At 40.8% G+C, this 22,245-nt stretch overlaps 1 protein-coding gene and 1 long non-coding RNA gene across 3 annotated transcripts in view; both read left to right on the top strand.

The window, feature by feature from the left end:
- Nucleotides 1-22,245, top strand: part of pcdh1a (protocadherin 1a) — a 475,329-nt gene that overhangs the window by 84,411 nt on the left and 368,673 nt on the right. The window lies entirely within an intron of this gene.
- Nucleotides 8,172-21,458, top strand: LOC117517675. Its single transcript, XR_004562791.1, has 3 exons — nt 8,172-8,182; nt 12,469-12,473; nt 21,307-21,458. It is a non-coding gene; the product is annotated as an uncharacterized LOC117517675 (long non-coding RNA).

Below are 22,245 nucleotides of genomic sequence, written 5' to 3'. Positions count from 1 at the left end.
ACCCTATTTGGGTCATCTTTAAAGCTGTCCCTGTCCCTCTTAAATTTAACTATCCAATTTTTCACTGTAAATAAATCTGGAACATCATTTCAGATTGAATGTCCTTTGGCTATCCACTTACCCTTGGCGGGAGTGTGTGTAAAAATGCCAGTAGTTCTTATACAGTTAATAAGATAGTTTTATTTGCTTTGAGTTGAAGATGAAAGTCTACACTTTTGAGAAATATTAACTGTGCCATTTCAACTCCATTACAGTGGTGTGCACATGCAAAATTACTCATTTTACTCACTTATTGCATTATAGTCCAAATATTGATATCCATGTCCCAACAGCCAGGGGCTGTGAGCATGGACCGGGTGGCCGGGCCACCCGCCCTCGACCGCCACCCAATCCTCTCTGCACCCGACCCGCATGGCCCCCTCTGCAGGTGGTGAACCCACAGGAGGGATGCCTCAAGTGGAGGAGTTTAAGTATCTCGGGGTCTTGTTCACGAGTGAGGGACGGATGGAGCATGAGATTGATAGACGGATCGGTGCAGCATCTGCAGTGATGCGGTCGCTGTATCGGACCGTCGTGGTGAAGAGAGAGCTGAGTAGGGGGCAAAGCTCTCGATTTACCAATCGATCTACATTCCGATCCTCACCTATGGTCATGAGATTTGGCTCATGATCGAAAGAACGAGATCGCGAGTACAAGCGGCCGAGATGAGTTTCCTCCGCAGGGTGGCTGGGCGCTCCCTTAGAGATAGGGTGAGGAGCTGGGTCACTCGGGAGGAGCTCGGAGTCAAGCCGCTGCTCCTCCACGTCAAGAGGAGTCAGTTGAGGTGGCTTGGGCATCTTTTCCAGATGCCCCCTGGACGCCTCGCTGGAGAGGTGTTCCAGGCACGTCCCATAGGGAGGAGGCCCCGGGGAAGACCCAGGACACGCTGGAGGGACTACATCTCTTGGCTGGCTTGGGAATGCCTTGGAGTTCCCCTGGAGGAGCTGGGGGAGGTGTGTGTGGATCGGGAGGTCTGGGCGGCTTTGCTTGAGCTGCTGCCCCCGCGACCCGACTCCAGATAAAGCGGAAGAAAATGGATGGATGGATGGATATTGATATCCAGCTATAAATGCAGTTGATTTTATGAGAAAACTGAACTATAATAATGTAAAATTTGACTCAGATCCATGTTTTATTGATGCACATTTATGTACAGATGAGGGCATGCCTTTCTCTCTGTCTCTGTCTCTTAGGGTCCCTTCACACATAGTGTGAAGTTTCGATGTGCGCATGAAGCAGGAACCATGTGCAAAACGTGTAAAATCATGCCTGCCTCGAACGCCTCGTATACCTGTTGCTACAACTATTTGCGCACAACAGCAGCTGAAAGACAGAGTGGGCCCTGTGTGAGCCTGTTGACCCCTCTCATGGCAGGTGTCAGCCAAATTCCAGCTGACACGCACGAACATCTAAGACCGCTTGTTTGGCACTTAGAAAATGTGTGGCCATTCACACTATTAACACGACAATAGTCAGAAGACAATCACTGTCGTGCTGGCAGTGAAATTTGCCTAAGTTTCCCCACGAGTGTGACTTTGGTGTTTGCACTGAACTGACAGGAGGTGTGTCTGCCGACAGAAGCAGCTGTGGAGATCTGTCATTCTGGACATCCCAGCTGAACCTACACATACTGTGTTTGGACAGATATGGTGTCCAAACAACTGCCCACTGTGTTGTGGACAGTTGTTCGTGATGACAACACTACAACTGCATGTGTCTGTTTGCTGTCATCACGTGGACATAAATAGAAACATATATCACTGTGGCGATATATGCTGTGGGGTGCAGCATGCGCACATTGACAGGCTGCCCCCACGCTGAAACAGACTGTCAGATCATAACACGCAGCAGGTGATCTGACTTTCACGTCACCCATGCAATCTCTGTTCCATATAATGCGGTGTCGGTTCTGGTGCACTGTCCACAAGACATGCGTGTCGGGGAGGACATGCACGTGGGCTGGCTGGACACACGCCAGCAGATCTGGACATGAGAAGAGCAAACTGCTTCTCATTCATGTCATTTCATGACTGTGTCTGTGACCATGGGTCATCTACAGAGGAACAGACAGATCATATTTGTATTGCCCACTTGATAAGAGGGATTCAATATCAAATGCTGTGTTTTTTATAGTGTATGGTTTTATTTATTTATTTTTGTAATATGTCCACCTCTTTGTTGATTTCAGGCATTTTCCCCGCACTGTTTACAGGCCAGGGACGGGAGCTCAGTGGTAAATTTTCGGGCTGGCAATCAGTACAGTGCAGCTATGAATCCCGTGGGTGTTATTTTTTTTATTCCACATCAGTGGTGCAATGTGTTTCCACAGGTACCAGCTGTTTTTTTTTTTTTTATTTATTGCACATAAGCGGCGTGATGTGGTTCCACAGGTACCAGCTGTTTTTTATGTTTTATTTATTCCACATAAGCAGCATGATGTGGTTCCACAGGTACCAGCTGATATTTTATGTTTTATTTATGCCACATAAGAGGCACAATGTGGTGAAATAGGTACCAGCTGGTTTTTGTGTTTGATTTATTCCACATAAGTGGCGCAATGTTGTCCCACAAGTACCAGCTGGATTTTATGTTTTATTTATTCCACATAAGCAGCACAATGTGATTCCACAGGTACCAGCTGGTTTTTCTTTTTTTATTTATTCCACATAAGCGGGGTGATGTGGTTCCACAGATACCAGCTGGTTTTTGTTTTATTGATTCGACATAAGCGGCGCAATGTGGTGCACCTCGCACTGTGTTCCTGTTCGAAAGACACCGTCGCGTGCACGAACCCTCGCAGCGGGATCAGGCACGCCTGCCTGTCAGCGCAATGGTGCACTAATTCAAACTGTTTTGTGCTGTTCACCGTATTCAACCAAACTTCACACTGTGTGTGAAGGGGCCTTTACTTTTGCACATAGTCACTTGAACCAAATAGCAATGTTTTTTTCAAAATGCCAAATCTCTCTGCACTTGAAAAAAAAAAAACAAGCAAGACAACTATCCACCTAAACAGTGAACTAAATCAATCACTATTTTTTTTTCTTTCTTTATTTGGCTTTAATTCTTCATAGCTGACTTACAATCATTCTGCTGTGGTTCTTGCAGATCGCTCAAGGACACATTATACTCATTTAGACTTAGACTTTCTTTATTGTCATTGCACAAAAACACAACAGTGAGTCTGGCAATGGAATGTCGTTGCTTAGCTACCGGAGTACACAGCAAAAACTGGAACAAGTTTTATATATATATATATATATATATATATATATATATATATGAAGGAGGGCAGGGAAGTGGGGTTAAGTGGCGTTTAACAGTCTGATGGCCAGTGGAAAATAACTGTTTTTGAATTTGGCTGTTCTGCAGCACTTGCTGCGGAACCTCCCGCCAGAAGCCAGTGGGGAGAACATTCCATGGTGGGGGTGAGTGGGGTCGGAGAGGATCCAGTGATCTCTTAGTGCAGCAGATAGTCAAAATGATTGGGCATTTTTGTGACTAAAGTCTGAAATTTGGAACACATATTCTAAATTAATAAATGCTTATTTTCAAATGTGGAGGCACCCTGGAGCTGACCTCTAATAACCTACGGAGAATTACACAGGGCTTAGAATTTAAAAGATTTCCAACTATATTGAAAGGTATAATCATATTATTTGTCTGATCATAATGATTTTAAAAAGGTATACTTCAGACTATCCTTGACTAAATGTTGTGGAGTTACAGGGTAAACACAGCAAAAAGAGTGGGTCAATTTCAGTTTGTGCAGGGTCAAAATTTAAAGTGGCAGCTATTCTGGTAATAAAAGGATACAAATTATTGGTTGAGCTAATAGAATTAATAAATGGAATGTTTTTTTTCTGTGTTGAATGCTTGGTCTCCAAAGGAAAGGGCAAACAAGGCTGACGTCCATTGGATTCTATCACGTGTCATATGTTACCCAGTAATTTGATACCTAAGTGTGACAGATGGTGCAAAGTATTCCTTTTTAAAACCTTATTAACTCAACCAATAGTTTGTATCACTTTTTACCAAAAGTGGAACAACTATAACTTTTGACCCTTGTACAAACTGAAATTGACCTTTGTCACTATTCTACCATACCACACCGTAGCAAGTCTTGATTCAGCAGCACGAAATATACATTAATCTATTGGTTCGTGATATTGTGATGAAAAGCGCCTCATTTTCGTCACTGCAGCACAAATTCATTCTAAATCATTCCTTATTGGCTGCACAAAATTAAAAGTGAAGTGGAGGGTTGGGATGGTTATGGTTAGGGTGGGGGGAAGGAGTAGGATTAGGTTATGGTTAAGGTTAGGGTCGGGGGTAGGAGTAGGGTTAGTAATAGTGAGTTAAAAAAGCCCTGTCACGAAAATTTGTCTCATTTTGTCATGGGAGCATGAAAAAAAAAATGTGAGACTGGGCTGACCATACCATACCGTACCGTACCATACCATACCATACCATACCAACTTTATTTATAAAGCACTTTAACACAACCACTGCTGACACAAAGTGCTGTACACTAAAACATCCATTAAAACACATTAAATAAATGAATAAGAAGTACAATTTAAAAACTAGGTGTCGCGGTGGCCGAAAGCCAAGGAGAAAAATAGGTTTTTAAACAAACTTTAAAAATGGGCATTCTTGCTGTTTTTACCCCATAACTCCATATCATTTAGTCATAGATAGTCCAAACTATACCTTTTTACAATATTTATGATCAGATAAATAATATGGTATACTTTTCAATATGATTTTAAAATTTTGACTCCTGTGTAATTCTTCATTGAGCCCTGCAGGTTGTTATAGGTCAGCTCCAGGGTACCTCCACATATCTGAAAATAAACAGTTAATTTAGAATATGTGTGCCAAATTTGGTGCTTCAGTCACAAAATTAACAATTGTTATGGGAATTTTAGCAACGCTGCACCAGACTAATTCTATGAGGATTTAAATCAAACCTATTCAGTATGTCACTCAGTGGGATAAAGAGTGGAACAGTGGAACAATTGACTCATGCACTTACATCCAAAGAGAAGGTTCCTGGTTCCAGATCACCCATCTAAAAATTTAAGGGTTGCTTCAGGATGTGCCACTGACATAAAGATAAACTTGTGTCAAATCAGCACGTGGATCCATATCATATCCAAAAAGTCAGAAACCAAAAGATATGTGATCTCTACTGGTAGTTGGCTCTCACTGCGGTATTGTATCACTTCCTGTTCCGGAGCACAGTGGTGTTTTGCTGTATCTGTTAGCTGTTTAATCTGCGCAGTTAGATTGATCTAGTTAACTAGATAACGATTTGTTTCACAGGGTAATTGTCACATGCCTTAACTAAAGCAGTCCCTCTGCTGAATCACCTCTAAATTATTTACACATTATTCACTTTGCGTGTTTTTAGGAATCTGCTAGCTTAGCGCAGCTACTAGCTCTTAGCCAGTTTAGCATGGCGGCTTCTCCTGTCTCTCCCGCACTTTTCTGCTCTGGGTGTGAAATGTTTAGATGTTCCTCGGCCTCCTTTAGCAGTAATGGTACTTGTAATAAGTGTAGCTTATTCGTAGCTTTGGAGGCCAGGCTGGGCGAATTGGAGACTCGGCTCCGCACCTTGGAAAATCCTACAGCTAGCCAGGCCCCTGTAGTCGGTGCGGACCAAGGTAGCTTAGCCGCCGTTAGTTCCCTCCCGGCAGATCCCGAGCACCCGGGAAAGCAGGCCGACTGGGTGACTGTGAGGAGGAAGCGTAGTCCTAAACAGAAGCCCCGTGTACACCGCCAACCCGTTCACATCTCTAACCATTTTTCCTCACTCGGCGACACACCCGCTGAGGATCAAACTCTGGTTATTGGTGACTCTGTTTTGAGAAATGTGAAGTTAGTGACACCAGCAACCATAGTCAATTGTCTTCCGGGGGCCAGAGCAGGCGACATTGAAGGAAATTTGAAACTGCTGGCTAAGGCTAAGCGTAAATTTGGTAAGATTGTAATTCACATCGGCAGTAATGACACCCGGTTACGCCAATCGGAGGTCACTAAAATTAATATTGAATCGGTGTGTAACTTTGCAAAAACAATGTCGGACTCTGTAGTTTTCTCTGGGCCCCTCCCCAATCGGACCGGGAGTGACATGTTTAGCCACATGTTCTCCTTGAATTGCTGGCTGTCTGAGTGGTGTCCAAAATATGAGGTGGGCTTCATAGATAATTGGCAAAGCTTCTGGGGAAAACCTGGTCTTGTTAGGAGAGACGGCATCCATCCCACTTTGGATGGAGCAGCTCTCATTTCTAGAAATCTGGCCAATTTTCTTAAATCCTCCAAACCGTGACTATCCAGGGTTGGGACCAGGAAGCAGAGTTGTAGTCTTACACACCTCTCTGCAGAGAGAGAGACAGTGCCTGCTCCCAGACCACCAACAACCAGTAAAAATCTATTTAAGCATAAAAATTCAAAAAGAAAAAATAATATAGCACCTTCAACTGCACCACAGACTAAAACAGTTAAATGTGGTCTATTAAACATTAGATCTCTCTCTTCTAAGTCCCTGTTAGTAAATGATATAATAATGGATCATATTGATTTATTCTGCCTTACAGAAACCTGGTTACAGTAGCATGAATATGTTAGTTTAAATGAGTCAACACCCCCGAGTCACACTAACTGCCAGAATGCTCGTAGCATGGGCCGAGGTGGAGGATTAGCAGCAATCTTCGACTCCAGCTTATTAATTAATCAAAAACCCAGACAGAGCTTTAATTCATTTGAAAGCTTGTCTCTTAGTCTTGTCCATCCAAATTGGAAGTCCCAAAAACCAGTTTTATTTGTTGTTATCTATCGTCCTCCTGGTCGTTACTGTGAGTTTCTCTGTGAATTTTCGGACCTTTTGTCTGACTTAGTGCTTAGTTCAGATAAGATAATAACATCTTACTACTCATCACTAATTGAAGAAAATAAGAACAACCCCAGGTTTCTTTTCAGCACTGTAGCCAGGCTGACAAAGAGTCAGAGCTCTATTGAGCCAAGTATTCCTTTAACTTTAACTAGTAATGACTTCATGACTTTCTTTGCTAATAAAATTTTAACTATTAGAGAAAAAATTACTCATAACCATCCCAAAGACGTATTGTTATCTTTGGCTGCTTTCAGTGATGCCGGTATTTGGTTAGACTCTTTCTCTCCGATTGTTCTGTCTGAGTTATTTTCATTAGTTACTTCATCCAAACCATCAACATGTCTATTAGACCCCATTCCTACCAGGCTGCTCAAGGAAGCCCTACCATTAATTAATGCTTCGATCTTAAATATGATCAATCTGTCTTTATTAGTTGGCTATGTACCACAGGCTTTTAAGGTGGCAGTAATTAAACCATTACTTAAAAAGCCATCACTTGACCCAGCTATCTTAGCTAATTATAGGCCAATCTCCAACATTCCTTTTCTCTCAAAAATTCTTGAAAGGGTAGTTGTAAAACAGCTAACTGATCATCTGCAGAGGAATGGTCTATTTGAAGCATTTCAGTCAGGTTTCAGAATTCATCATAGTACAGAAACAGCATTAGTGAAGGTTACAAATGATCTTCTTATGGCCTCAGACAGTGGACTCATCTCTGTGCTTGTTCTGTTAGACCTCAGTGCTGCTTTTGATACTGTTGACCATAAAATTTTATTACAGAGATTAGAGCATGCCATAGGTATTAAAGGCACTGTGCTGCGGTGGTTTGAATCATATTTATCTAATAGATTACAATTTGTTCATGTAAATGGGGAATCTTCTTCACAGACTAAGGTTAATTATGGAGTTCCACAAGGTTCTGCGCTAGGACCAATTTTATTCACTTTATACATGCTTCCCTTAGGCAGTATTATTAGACAGCATTGCTTAAATTTTCATTGTTACGCAGATGATACTCAACTTTATCTATCCATGAAGCCAGAGGACACATACCAATTAGCTAAACTGCAGGATTGTCTTACAGACATAAAGACATGGATGACCTCTAATTTCCTGCTTTTAAACTCAGATAAAACTGAAGTTATTGTACTTGGCCCCACAAAACTTAGAAACATGGTGTCTAACCAGATCCTTACTCTGGATGGCATTACCCTGACCTCTAGTAATACTGTGAGAAATCTTGGAGTTATTTTGATCAGGATATGTCATTCAATGCGCATATTAAACAAATATGTAGGACTGCTTTTTTGCATTTGCACAATATCTCTAAAATTAGAAAGGTCTTGTCTCAGAGTGATGCTGAAAAACTAATTCATGCATTTATTTCTTCTAGGCTGGACTATTGTAATTCATTATTATCAGGTTGTCCTAAAAGTTCTCTGAAAAGCCTTCAGTTAATTCAAAATGCTGCAGCTAGAGTACTGACAGGGACTAGAAGGAGAGAGCATATCTCACCCATATTGGCCTCTCTTCATTGGCTTCCTGTTAATTCTAGAATAGAATTTAAAATTCTTCTTCTTACTTATAAAGTTTTGAATAATCAGGTCCCATCTTATCTTAGGGACCTCATAGTACCATATCACCCCAATAGAGCGCTTCGCTCTCAGACTGCAGGCTTACTTGTAGTTCCTAGGGTTTGTAAGAGTACAATGGGAGGCCGCTTTCAGGCTCCTCTCCTCTGGAACCAGCTCCCAATTTGGATCAGGGAGACAGACACCCTCTCTACTTTTAAGATTAGGCTTAAAACTTTCCTTTTTGCTAAAGCTTATAGTTAGGGCTGGATCAGGTGACCCTGAACCATCCCTTAGTTATGCTGCTATTGTTGTGTGTTGGGGGGTGTGGCTGGATGTTTTGGTGTTCTTTTCTTTTCTTTGCTCCTCAGGTGGCATGGAAACTGATTTGTCTGTGGAGAATGTGCTGGCTGAAGAATCCTCACCCTCATCAACATCATGTGAAGCACCTGTGACTGGTGCTCACATGCAACCTTAAAGACTTTCAGCTGAAGCAGATAATTGGATGGCGTTCTGCTTTTAAGGCATGTGTGATTCAAGCAGAACTGCCGGGAACTCGACCTTGTGATGTTCGTTTTGAGACGCTGAGGACCGCACCTGGGTTTGACACATCGAGCCCGTGAAGCAAGGAAGGGTGAGGACACATGCTGTCAGCACACATTAAAGGTAATTAAGTATTTGACTAATTGTTGATAGTAACTTGGTGTTTTGTTACATAGTATACTTGAATTGTGATGAGAATTGTGCAGTTTGCTTCTCACTGCTGTGGCGTGCAGGATAAGTGATCCTCCACTTGTTGTGAGAAGCTGCTCATTTGCATAAAGATAAAAAGTACAGACCTGAATGTGTTGCTGATAGCGTGTGTCTTTTGAAAGATATTGTTGTAACTGCTGACTTACCTCACATCTTCTTTGCTTCACAGAGAGTCAGTTTGTCATGTCCACCTGGGGGGTGTTTGTCTGGTGGTAGTGGGTCCAGGAGCGCCGGACTTCTCTCCTTGCGGGCGCTGGAGAGCGTGCCAGCAGTCACTCCTCCAGAAGGACGTTGGTTTTGGTTTTGTACATTTTATTTAGGCACAGGTGAAAAATAAATTGTTTTTGTTGTTGGAACCGCTTTCTGGTTATTTTTAGCGCTGGGTTCTGTTTGACGCAGGTTCGCTCCTCAATCCGCGTCGACACATAACAGCTATAGACTTAGACTGCTGGGGGGTTCCCATGATGCACTGAGTGTTTCTTTCTCCTTTTGCTCTGTATGCACCACTCTGCATTTAATCATTAGTGATCGATCTCTGCTCCCCTCCACAGCATGTCTTTTTCCTGGTTCTCTCCCTCAGCCCCAACCAGTCCCAGCAGAAGACTGCCCCTCCCTGAGCCTGGTTCTGCTGGAGGTTTCTTCCTGTTAAAAGGGAGTTTTTCCTTCCCACTGTCGCCAAGTGCTTGCTCACAGGGCGTCATTTTGACAGTTGGGGTTTTTCTGTAATTATTGTATGGCTTTGCCTTGCAATATGAAGCGCCTTGGGGCAACTGTTTGTTGTGATTTGGCGCTATATAAATGAAATTGATTTGATTTGATCGGACTTGTGCAATCAATATGTACACCTGGGTTCGATTCCCAATCACACTGTCTGTCTGTGTACCCATTAACAGCTGTAAATGAGCACCAGCTTTGGCTGAGGTAGTAACCTGTGTCGGACTGGCGCCTTATCCCAAGGCTGTCGTACTCGCTGTGGAATCCAGAGATAAACACCGGCACCAGTAGGCCTCAGGTCCAACCTTGGACTTACCTCTTTCTTCTCTTCTATTTACACCAATGTTTCATAGCTTCATTTAATGTGTTATCGGTCTGAGCCGTGAGAGGTTTATACACATGTTGTTGGATTAAACCACATTTATAGTCGTAATTATCATGGAGACCCACTGCCTCGCTTGCTATTAAAGAATTCTTGAGCCAGCTTTATTTTTCTAAAATAAGGCAGCAGCGGTTTGCTGCACTTTTACGACCACTGCCTTTGGAGTTTCTACTTTCTCCCTTGTCACTTATGAATGTGTGATATTACATGAAGGTTACTGAGGAAACCAGTGACTCACATTAGTCCTTAGAGCTGATGATTAGTCCTGTTGGGTCCAAGATCTCTCACCTTTTTTCACACGCCACCTAATGAGATTCCCACATTTGCAAAACACACTGTGAGTTTGACACAGAAAGGGAAATGGAAAATAACGTTTCTGTTTGCCAGACAACAAAGATGGCAGCGTGTGAAGCTGTGAATGGATCCGTTATATGAAGTAATGCTATTAAAATGCTTTAAAAATCAAGACATTATATTCAGTCCCATTGCAAGTCTTTTTCTTTTTTGTTTTACCTAAATGCAATCATTAGCTCCTGGGAGCAGGAGTGTGTCAGACCAAGTCTTAATTAACCTGCTTCATTGTTAACAAGGGCCCACACTTTGTGAACTCTAGGCATCTCTTTGAGCCGGGATTAGCCCAGTTTAAGCAAGGACTTGTTTGAAGTGAGCAGAGGTGTATTTTACAGGCGAGCCCAGACGCAAACATTTTCCACTTGTTCTACAAGACTGTGACACATTATTCTCTTTTACATGTACTCAAGACCAGCAAAACCAGAAATCGCTGAAAATATGTCATCTGCATTTCAGCAAAATGTTTTTAAAGTAAGGAGCAGCGCTGACTTATTTTCCCTATCTTTTTCCTATCTCACTATCGAATTTGCCTTCCAGTATTTGTCAAACAGGCAGGACACACACATAGAGAGCTCTTTCTGCACATCGTATTTGCCCTGGCTGATTACCCAGAGAAGGAATTGCCTGGAAGGAAAGTGAGGAAAAAGGCACTGTAGATGTTGGATTTATTTTCTCTGCCTGCCCTGCATGTTTTGCCTGTTGTTTCGTAGCATAATAGTGTCATCCAATACACTGTGTTGACAGTGCACTGCATTGGAAATATGTTTTTAGTTACTAATATCACTGGCCTTTTACATCATAATAGTCTTATATCCAGTTTGTTGCCCACACCTGCTTATATAAGGACTAGTAACTGTAGATCACACTGTCTAGTAATCAATGTGTTTTTAATAATAAAACACATTACTTTTAAGAAATGCTGCTAATACAACTGTATAACTAATCAGCTATTTTTTCTTACAATAGATATGTACCATATTTTTCAGAGGAGACGTAGCACCAGAGTATACAGTAAGGCTGCAGCTATAGAGTATTTTTGATGCAGGACTACATGACAAGCCAACAGTGTGACCAATACACCACTTTCAGACACATATCAGTAGAAATACGCCATAACAAATGCCGTTTGGTCAGTTATCACGGTGCTTTTTTCTCTTTTTTAAAAATAATACATTTATCTGCTTGCTGATTTCACACTCCTGTGATAAGACAATGATTGTAGCGCAATGGTAAAGTGTCCGTCTAGCAATCAGAGCTTTTGTAAATTGCAGGTTCGAATCCCGTGAATGGCATTTATTTTTTAATTAACCAGGGTTATTTAACTGCAGGGTTCTGTATTGCATCCCCTTTTATTTATTATTTATATCAACCCAGTGACATTCATTAATTATACAGCTGGTTTTTATTTTATTGTTCTCCACATCAGCAGTGTGATGTGATGTACCACGTCCCAGCTGTTCACACTATGTTCCTGCTCACACAACACCGTTGTGTGCACGACCTCCTCACAAGTTTTGCATCTTTCCTGGTGTCAGGAGCTCAGCACTCCCCTGACACTGGACCATAAGCGCAGTTGGTTGGTGTAATCCTCAGTCAGTCAGGCTGCATGTGAATGTGACCACAACCTGTGAAAAACTTGGCTCTGGAGTGCAGGTTTTCCACAAAAGCCACAGTGATAAATCTGCTCTGCACCTTGCCAATGAAAACTCTGATCAAATCCGAATTAAGGCGGTTTTTGAATAAACGTGATTGACTTAAAGTGCATGTAGAGTGGCGAGCAACCAGCTGACCAAACGTGTTTTTTAAAAAATACACAAACACACTGCTTCACTTTAAATGAACAGAAAGTCTATTTCAGATGATCAGTGTGGACCTGCTTTCTCTTAAAAGGCTTTATTTTACTCTGTGTGTTGTGTTGGAAAGTTGTAGCTTCATGTGCAAAATTGATTAGCTCTTAGAATGCTTATGCATATGCTCTAGTCTTCTTCTGTTTTCTTTCTATGGACATTACAGTGCCACACACAGGCCCGGCATATGGACTACAACGTTAAATGGCACTTCAAGGCACAGAATTTGCCTCAAACATTTTTTGCAGTTACATTATTTGAGTTACTCAACTAATTGTATCAGCCCCAGTATACAGTAAGTCACACCTGTCAAAAAAAAGTACAAGTAGCACTGGGCCCGTATCTGTGAAGCAGCCTGAGGCTAAAAATAGCTCCTAGTGATGTCCTTCTAAGAAAAATCTTAGAACTTGTCTAATAGATTACAATTTGTTCATGTAAATGGGGAATCTTCTTCACAGACTAAGGTTAATTATGGAGTTCCACAAGGTTCTGTGCTAGGACCAATTTTATTCACTTTATACATGCTTCCCTTAGGCAGTATTATTAGACGGTATTGCTTAAATTTTCATTGTTACGCAGATGATACCCAGCTTTATCTATCCATGAAGCCAGAGGACACACACCAATTAGCTAAACTGCAGGATTGTCTTACAGACATAAAGACATGGATGATCTCTAATTTCCTGCTTTTAAACTCAGATAAAACTGAAGTTATTGTACTTGGCCCCACAAATCTTAGAAACATGGTGTCTAACCAGATCCTTACTCTGGATGGCATTACCCTGACCTCTGTTAATACTGTGAGAAATCTTGGAGTCATTTTTGATCAGGATATGTCATTCAAAGCGCATATTAAACAAATATGTAGGACTGCTTTTTTGAATTTACGCAATATCTCTAAAATTAGAAAGGTCTTGTCTCAGAGTGATGCTGAAAAACTAATTCATGTATTTATTTCCTCTAGGCTGGACTATTGTAATTCATTATTATCAGGTTGTCCTAAAAGTTCCCTGAAAAGCCTTCAGTTAATTCAAAATGCTGCAGCTAGAGTACTGACGGGGACTAGAAGGAGAGAGCATATCTCACCCATATTGGCCTCTCTTCATTGGCTTCCTGTTAATTCTAGAATAGAATTTAAAATTCTTCTTCTTACTTATAAGGTTTTGAATAATCAGGTCCCATCTTATCTTAGGGACCTCGTAGTACCATATCACCCCAATAGAGTGCTTCGCTCTCAGACTGCAGGCTTACTTGTAGTTCCTAGGGTTTGTAAGAGTAGAATGGGAGGCAGAGCCTTCAGCCTTCAGGCTCCTCTCCTGTGGAACCAGCTCCCAATTCGGATCAGGGAGACAGACACCCTCTCTACTTTTAAGATTAGGCTTAAAACTTTCCTTTTTGCTAAAGCTTATAGTTAGGGCTGGATCAGGTGACCCTGAACCATCCCTTAGTTATGCTGCTATAGACGTAGACTGCTGGGGAGTTCCCATGATGCACTGTTTCTTTCTCTTTTTGCTCTGTATGCACCACTCTGCATTTAATCATTAGTGATTGATCTCTGCTCCCCTCCACAGCATGTCTTTTTCCTGGTTCTCTCCCTCAGCCCCAACCAGTCCCAGCAGAAGACTGCCCCTCCCTGAACCTGGTTCTGCTGGAGGTTTCTTCCTGTTAAAAGGGAGTTTTTCCTTCCCACTGTAGCCAAGTGCTTGCTCACAGGGGATCGTTTTGACCGTTGGGGTTTTACGTAATTATTGTATGGCCTTGCCTTACAATATAAAGCGCCTTGGGGCAACTGTTTGTTGTGATTTGGCGCTATATAAAAAAAAAAATTGATTGATTGAACTCGTCAAATTCTTAGACATTAATTAGAATTTTCCCTTGGTAAGATGAACGTTGCCCGCAAAGCATTTTAGGCCTTAAGAGAGTTTGTAAGGTGCCAAACTGGTAAGGGGATGGAGGAGGACTTTTAAGAAGCCTATGAGTGTCTAAGGGCCCCTTCACACATAGTATGAATAAGTGTAACTCAGGGCGACTCACAGCGGAACAGCTCGTATGACCGAACCACAAAAACATTGAGCCGACAGGCTTACATGAATAATGCCGCTGCAACAGTTTTGTGCATTTGGGAACACAGTACGAGCAGCTGCACAATGTGTAACCACATCGCACAGCTTCTGTGAAAATAAAAAAAATACATGCCACACACGGGATTCAAACCTGCACTTCCCAAAAGGTCTGATTGCCAGCCAGAAACTTTCCCTTGTTGATTTGCCTTCTTAATTTATAAATTGTTTAGTTTTTTGTTATCATATACACACTGTTAATATTATCATTATATTTTATTATTATTGTTATCAGTATTATTAATATTGTTATTTTTATTTTATTGTTACTTCTGTTTTGTCATTTGATTCTTAAATGGACCACAATAGTAATAAGTCCTTTCACTTATATATAGCACATATATACACACACATATTTAAATATATATGTACGAGGTCTGTCAATAAAGTATAGGTCCTTTTTATTTTTTTCAAAAACTATATGGATTTCATTCATATGTTTTTACATCAGACATGCTTGAACCCTCGTGCGCATGCGTGAGTTTTTCCACGCCTGTCGGTGACGTCATTCACCTGTGAGCACTCCTTGTGGGAGGAGTCGTCCAGCCCCTCATCGGAATTCCTTTGTCTGAGAAGTTGCTGAGAGACTGGTGCTTTGTTTGATCAAAATTTTTTCCAAACCTGTGAGACACATCGAAGTGGACACGGTTCGAAAAATTAAGCTGGTTTTCGGTGAAAGTTTTAACGGCTGATGAGAGATTTTGAGGTGATACTGTCGCTTTAAGGACTTCCCACGGAGCGAGACGTCGTGCAGCACTCCCAGGCGCCATCGTCAGCCTGTTTCAAGCTGAAAACCTCCACATTTCAGGCTCTATTGATCCAGGACGTTGTGAGAGAACAGAGAAGTTTCAGAAGAAGTCGGTTTCAGCATTTTATCCGGATATTCCACTGTTGAAGGAGATTTTTTTAATGAAAGACGTGCGGGCGGATTGCAGCGTCGCGACGCTCCGCCACAGGAAAAACACCTCTGTTGGACGCCTTAAGGACAAGTTGGAACATGTCCAGCTGTTAAACAATTTCTCATATACTCACTCCACTGAAAGCCATCAAAAGCCGGCTGGATTTTACAAATGGTTATCAACACAGAGGTGTTTTTCCTGTGCCGCCACACTGCGCCGGCTGCGTCCCGACGCGCGGACCCGTCCGCACGTCTTTCATTAAAAAAATCTCCTTTAACAGTGGAATATCCGGATAAAATGCTGAAACCGACTTCTTCTGAAACTTCTCTGTTCTCTCACGACGTCCTGGATCAATAGAGCCTGAAATGTGGAGGTTTTCAGCTTGAAACAGGCTGACGACAGCGCCTCGGAGCACTGCACGACGTCTCGCTCCATGGGAAGTCCTTAAAGCGACAGTATCACCTCAAAATCTCTCATCAGCCGTTAAAATTTTCACCGAAAACCAGCTTAATTTTTCGAACCATGTCCACTTCGATGTGTCTCACAGGTTTAGAAAAAATTTTGATCAAACAACGCGCCAGTCTCTCAGCAACTTCTCAGACAAAGGAATTCCGACGAGGGGCTGGACGACTCCTCCCACAAGGAGTGCTCACAGGCGAATGATGTCACCGACAGGCGTGGAAAAACTCACGCATGCGCACGAGGGTTCAAGCATGTCTGACGTAAAAACATATGAATGAAATCCATATAGTTTTTTAAAAAAAATAAAAAGGACCTATACTTTATTGACAGCCCTCGTATATATATATATATATATATATATATATATATATATATATATATATATATATATATATATATATATATGTATGTGTGTGTGGTGTGTGTGTGTGTGTGTGTGTGTGTGTGTATGTGTGTGTGTGTATTTATTTAGATAGGTAGATAGGGGTGTGGGTATATAATTATTTAGATAGGGGTGGTGACCAAGTGGTTAGTGCACTTGGTTTCAGTGTGGAAGGTTCTCGGTTGAAACCCCAGTGCTGCCACATTTCTCCATGTAATGTGGCATTGTATCAATAAGGACATCCGGCATAAAACTTGTGCCAATTCAACGTGCAGATCCACCTCCGATTTGCTGTGGCGGACCCTGAGTGAAAACAAGGGAGCAGCCGAAGGGACTTACTATATAGGCTGGCTTATAAAATGCAGACCTGGCAACCTGCCCACAAATGACAGATAGGTGCTCGGGCTGTTCAACTTTGAACAAAAACTGCAACAAGCGCTGCTTCAGTTTCAATAGCCCTGTTAAATTTTCCACATATTTGGGTCAACTATCAACCTTCTACAATACTTCCAAATCATTCTCTGCTTTTCAAATACACTATGACTTTATCATTTCTTTACAGTATTTTAATTTTTTTTATGTTCATGGGAAATTGACCACATTATTATAGCATTTTTCCATCTGATGCAGACCATGAAAATGCTTCTCTGCATATGTATGCCTATGTGTTAAAATAAAGGTAATGCATGTTCAAGCTAATATACTGATGCAGTTTTCTTCAGCACTTAATTTCATGCTGTGCTTTTTATCATTAAAATATGGAAGTGATCATTACTAGGCCTTTGGAGAAATACAGTGGGTGTTGACAGGGTGACATTTTTGACATTGGAACAAACACTGAAAGGCTGTTTTGAATTGCTGAACCATTAATGAGTATTGTAACAATAATCCAGCATTGACTGAGCCAAAGTCTAGGTTCTTCTTCTTCTTCCAAGTTTGGGGCAGGACTCTTGAAAGAGTATATTCATGAAGGCATGGATGGAATATAGTCACAAAGATGACAGGAGCACAGTCTCAGAAGACAGCTTTCATAGGCTTCATCAAAAATTAACTGGGGACTGTGTGCTACTGAGAAAAGCAATCATAATCAACCTACAAATTAATACACAGTGGATATTTGTGCCACAACACCTCCTGCAGCACCATTTTTTGTTATGCCATTATTAAAAAAAAAAAGTTAATGTTTGATCAACTGGTCCTCGAAGGCATGAAGTAGAGATGGGCAGCTATGTGCTATGAAATATCAGCAGTCTGCAGGTTTATCTTCCCACTAATTGCCTTAACAGGTGATTTCACCGATGCCATGAGTCTGAGTCAAGGGGAAGGACTCAATACTGAAAATGGCTTGCCAATTTGGGTGGGTGAGTGGGGGGGAGTGCAGTACCTTGCAGACTGCCGACTCTTGATGACAGATAATTGCACACATTTAACATAAAGGTAATTATCAAAACACATGATATTGCTGTCTTTTGAAATGATCACTATACCAGATGAGGCAGGTGAGTTCCAACCACAACAGGATGCCAGGAACTTCATATTTACCATCTGGACAAATCTTTTAAAGCCTAAAGACATCTTAAACTATGCCCTGTCGATGTGTGAATCATGACACAGAACTGGCACATTCTTTACCCTAAAGCATCAAATGCTCATGTATTGTGCTTATTTTTACATCCAACACCCAATGTTGTCACATCCTTCTAATTTAAAGGAAAATAATATTGAAACTAATCTGCCTTCCACAAAATGTAATCATGAAATAGATCATTTTAGATTTACGCTTTTATTTTTACGCAAAATGATGAAACACACCTTTGAAAAATGTTAGAATTTTTCTCTTTCACCCATCTGTGGGTACAGCATTGAAATACGACAGTAATACTCCAGAATATTCTTTGTATCCATTAAAAATGTTGCAATAAGTCAATTTACATTCATAGCTTTAATACAAAAATTCCACTTTATGAAACTTAGCAGAACTATACAACGTGGAATTGAGAATTACTTTTTTGATTAACAGACTGTGCCTGAAAATGCAGCTTAACAATAAAATACAAGCAGAACATTCTACCTGCTCATGGCAAATCAAGCTCAATTTTCATGGGGAAGTGAAAATTTTCATGAGGAAGTGAAACAACTTTTCTCATGTTTTTTTTTTTTTTTTTTACGATATTTATGTTTTGTCATTTTTGTTGTTGTAAGAGCACAGTAGAAACATCACTTTCTATAATGCACACTACATTACTCCTTCACAGTCTGTCAGCACCACGGCCAGCACACCTTAAGAAATGAACAGCGTGTTTGGCATTGCTGTGTACAAGAAATGATTTATAGATTCAATGAAAATGAAATTGTCCATCCATCCATCCATCCATCCTCTAAGTGTGCTTATTCAAGTTAAGGGGATGACATTGTGCAATTCAAAGAAATTGTACTGGAATAATATATATGGTATGTTTTTGCATGTGCATTTGTACGTACCTTTCGCTTCTCCCTTGTTTCACTCTGGGTCTCCACAGCAGGTGGATCCGAATGTTGATTTGGCACAAATTTTATGCAGGATGCCCTTCTTCGCACAACTCCACATTACAGGTAGAATGGGCAAGGGTGGGCTTGAAACAGGCATGGGGTGACCCCCCCCCCAAAAAACAAAATTCCTAAAAATTGTAATACAAATTGTAATACAATCCTACAAAGGTCCAACTTGAAACTTGAAATTTCCTGGACTGAAACTTCAGTCTGTGTACGATCATTCCCCAACATTTCAGTTATCATGAGCGCTTTGCATAAAAGTCAAGTACTTTCAGAAGTATGCTCCAAATGGTATGATTTGTTGGTGAAATAGGCCTCCAGGCAAAATGTCTTTTCCTTGTTTGACATGTTGGAATGATTGGAATTTAATGAACCTTTGTAGATTTCTTTCTTTTTTTTTCTTTTTTTTTACAATTTTTATGGGTTCTGTTGTTTTGGGGGGTCACTCTGTACCTTCTGCACCAGGAACAAGCATAATTAATTGTTTGGCTGACACCCCTGCCTAAATTTATTGATTTATTTATTAGTATGCCCCTGGAACTCATGAAACACCATGTATAATAATTTTCTTCAACTTTTTTTCTTTATTATGGGATATATTTTGTTATGATTACACTTTTCTTTTCTTTAGTGCATTGATTCTTGGGAAAGTCCTATTAAAGCAGAAATTTTAATAATTATTACTAACAACAAACGTGTATGGTTTTTCTGTATATATATGTCAAACTGGACTATAGGTTGCAGGGACTCCCAAAGTAAAAAGAAAACAAAAAAGAAAACTGAGACACATACTCCCAAAAATACAGTACACATGAATTTGGCTTTACATTAGTATTCAAGTTGATCACATGATCAAAAATTGTTTTCACTTAGACATAACCTGATAAATCCACCACCCGCTGGCGGGTGGTTTTGCGCAAATTATTTTTAAGTCTGAAACTGCACAGTATATATGAAAACAATTCCAACTTGTTATACCTCTTTGGAATCAGGACACCTCAAAGAAAGTGACCACATAATCCAAACAAAGTCAACTATCCACCACAAAAGCCAAAAACCAATAATTTGAGATGAATTTATGATTCATAATTTAGAACTTCTTAAATTGTCCGGTGTTCTGAAGGTCCGTATCAGTCCAAATCCGGGCATCACTGGGCTCATTTTGTCCATAACAATCCACGGAAAAAGAATATGTAGTTGTATTTTCCATAAAGTAAGATCGTTTGAAGAAAGCATCCATCAAAGTACATCAAATGTACTTTGATGGATGAAACAAGCGTGTTTCTCATTATTGTACACCAGTTGATGCCATTACTGAGTTATTACAGGTACGCTTGATTTCCTACTGCTCTTGGATTCAAAATGGCACCATGATTGCAGTTATTGGTGCACCCGGCAGAGCCCTTTGACCAAAAACAAGCGCTCCATACGGACAAATGTGTAACGCCTGTTATCGCTGCTATAACTGTGCGTAACAGGCCAGGCGGAGGTCAGAACGCATGTGGGTATTAGAAAGTGCATAGTCACAATGCAAAAATATGAATATTTGGAAAAAAAATGCTAGAATTTAAATTTGTAGCTACCAAAATTTGAAAATGTGTTTTTTTTATGGTCTAAGAAGACATATAATGTAAATAAAGCAATTTGGCACAAAATTGGACCAGTTGTGCCGAATGGACTATTTCTCACAAAAAGTCTCACAGAAGCAAAATGCTTATGACTAGAGACCTGTTGTTTCACACAGTTGTTGCCAACAACATGAACAACAATTGTAGAGAGTAGGGAATGTCTGCTATAAAGTATGTCCAAGCTAAAGGCTTTTGACATTTTTTTTTTGAGAATAAAAACTAACATTTTTAGGCATGTTTGAAATGATATAGGTAAGGTTGTGTAGCGCTCACATGGTTCTTATACACATCTTGAGAAACTAGAGATCCAGTTCTTCAAAATGAGCCATATCATAAGCATGTGCGAGGTAAAATATTGTTTTAGTGATGGCACTTGGCACTTGGGTATGGCACTTGGGTATGCAAGACCATTATGCACAAGACAAAAACAGGCAGATGTTAAGCTTGACTGTTTAGGGGAGGTGATGGTCTAGTGGTTAAGCATTGGACTTGAGACCAAAGGATCCTCGCTTCAAATCTCAGCCTGAGTGACTGACTGGGTGAATGTGAGGCATGTGATGTGTAAAGCACTTTGAGCATCGGATACAGATTGAAAAGCACTATGCAAATGCAGTCCATTTACCATTGACTTCCTTTCAATTATAATATATAATACTAAAATTATTTATTTTTAGTATAATGGATTTTACAAGTGTGCTGTGCCAGATATAGCACTTACATATTTTCAGCAGGATTTCAGCAGTTCGTTCATGGTTCAACACATATCAGTGGTAATACTCTGGATTTGGTTCTTGCACGTGGCCTTGCTGTCACAAATATCAACATCCTGCCTCTTGCATCAGCGGTCTCTGACCACTCGCTTATTAGGTTTACAATTACGCTGCCGCGTTTAGTGGAGCAACAACCTTGCCTATCATTGCGGCGACAAATTAAACCTTCAACTTTGACTGAACTCGAAGCAAGACTACCTGAAATCCTAACTTCAAGCTTGATGAAATTTCAGTCAGTAGACAGTCTTTCAGATAGCCTGAATTTAGTGCTAAAAACCACACTTAATAAGATTGTGCCTCCTCTATTAAAGCCACGCCTTCCCAAAGCACAGACACCCTGGTTCAATAGTTATTTGCGTGACCTTAGGAAGAAGGCTAGAGGGTTGGAACGGAAATGGCATAGTTCCAAACTAGAGGTGTTTCACCTTGCGTGGCGTGAAGCTATTTCAGATTATAAGCATGCTTTATTGGCTACGAAGCAGGCGTATTATTCTGAATTGATCAACAAAAACAAGCATAACTCAAAGTTCTTGTTTGATACGGTGGCATTTCTTATTCATGGACAGCCACCTGTTGGTCATTCTCCTTTTTCAGCATAGGACTTTCTGGACTATTTCGAAAAGAAAATAGAAGATATTAGGTTGAGCACATCTCAGCATACTTTGGTTGAATCATTGTATCCAGCTACTGAGCTGGGGACTACTACTGAGGTGCTACCTAGATTCACGGAATTTAACAGTATCTCACAAGGTGTGCTGACAAAACTCGTGATGTCTACTAGAAGCACAACTTGTTTATTTGATCCTATACCAACAAAATTGTTTAAGGATCTTTGGCCCATTCTTGGGCCGATTGTGCTGGAAATTGTTAACCTTTCTTTAAACTCTGGATCTGTTC

The sequence above is a fragment of the Thalassophryne amazonica genome, chromosome 9 (assembly GCF_902500255.1).
Source record: "Thalassophryne amazonica chromosome 9, fThaAma1.1, whole genome shotgun sequence".
Lineage (NCBI taxonomy): Eukaryota > Metazoa > Chordata > Actinopteri > Batrachoidiformes > Batrachoididae > Thalassophryne > Thalassophryne amazonica.
The sequence above is the reverse complement of the archived record's forward strand: the minus strand, read 5'-3'. Positions and strand labels throughout refer to the sequence as shown.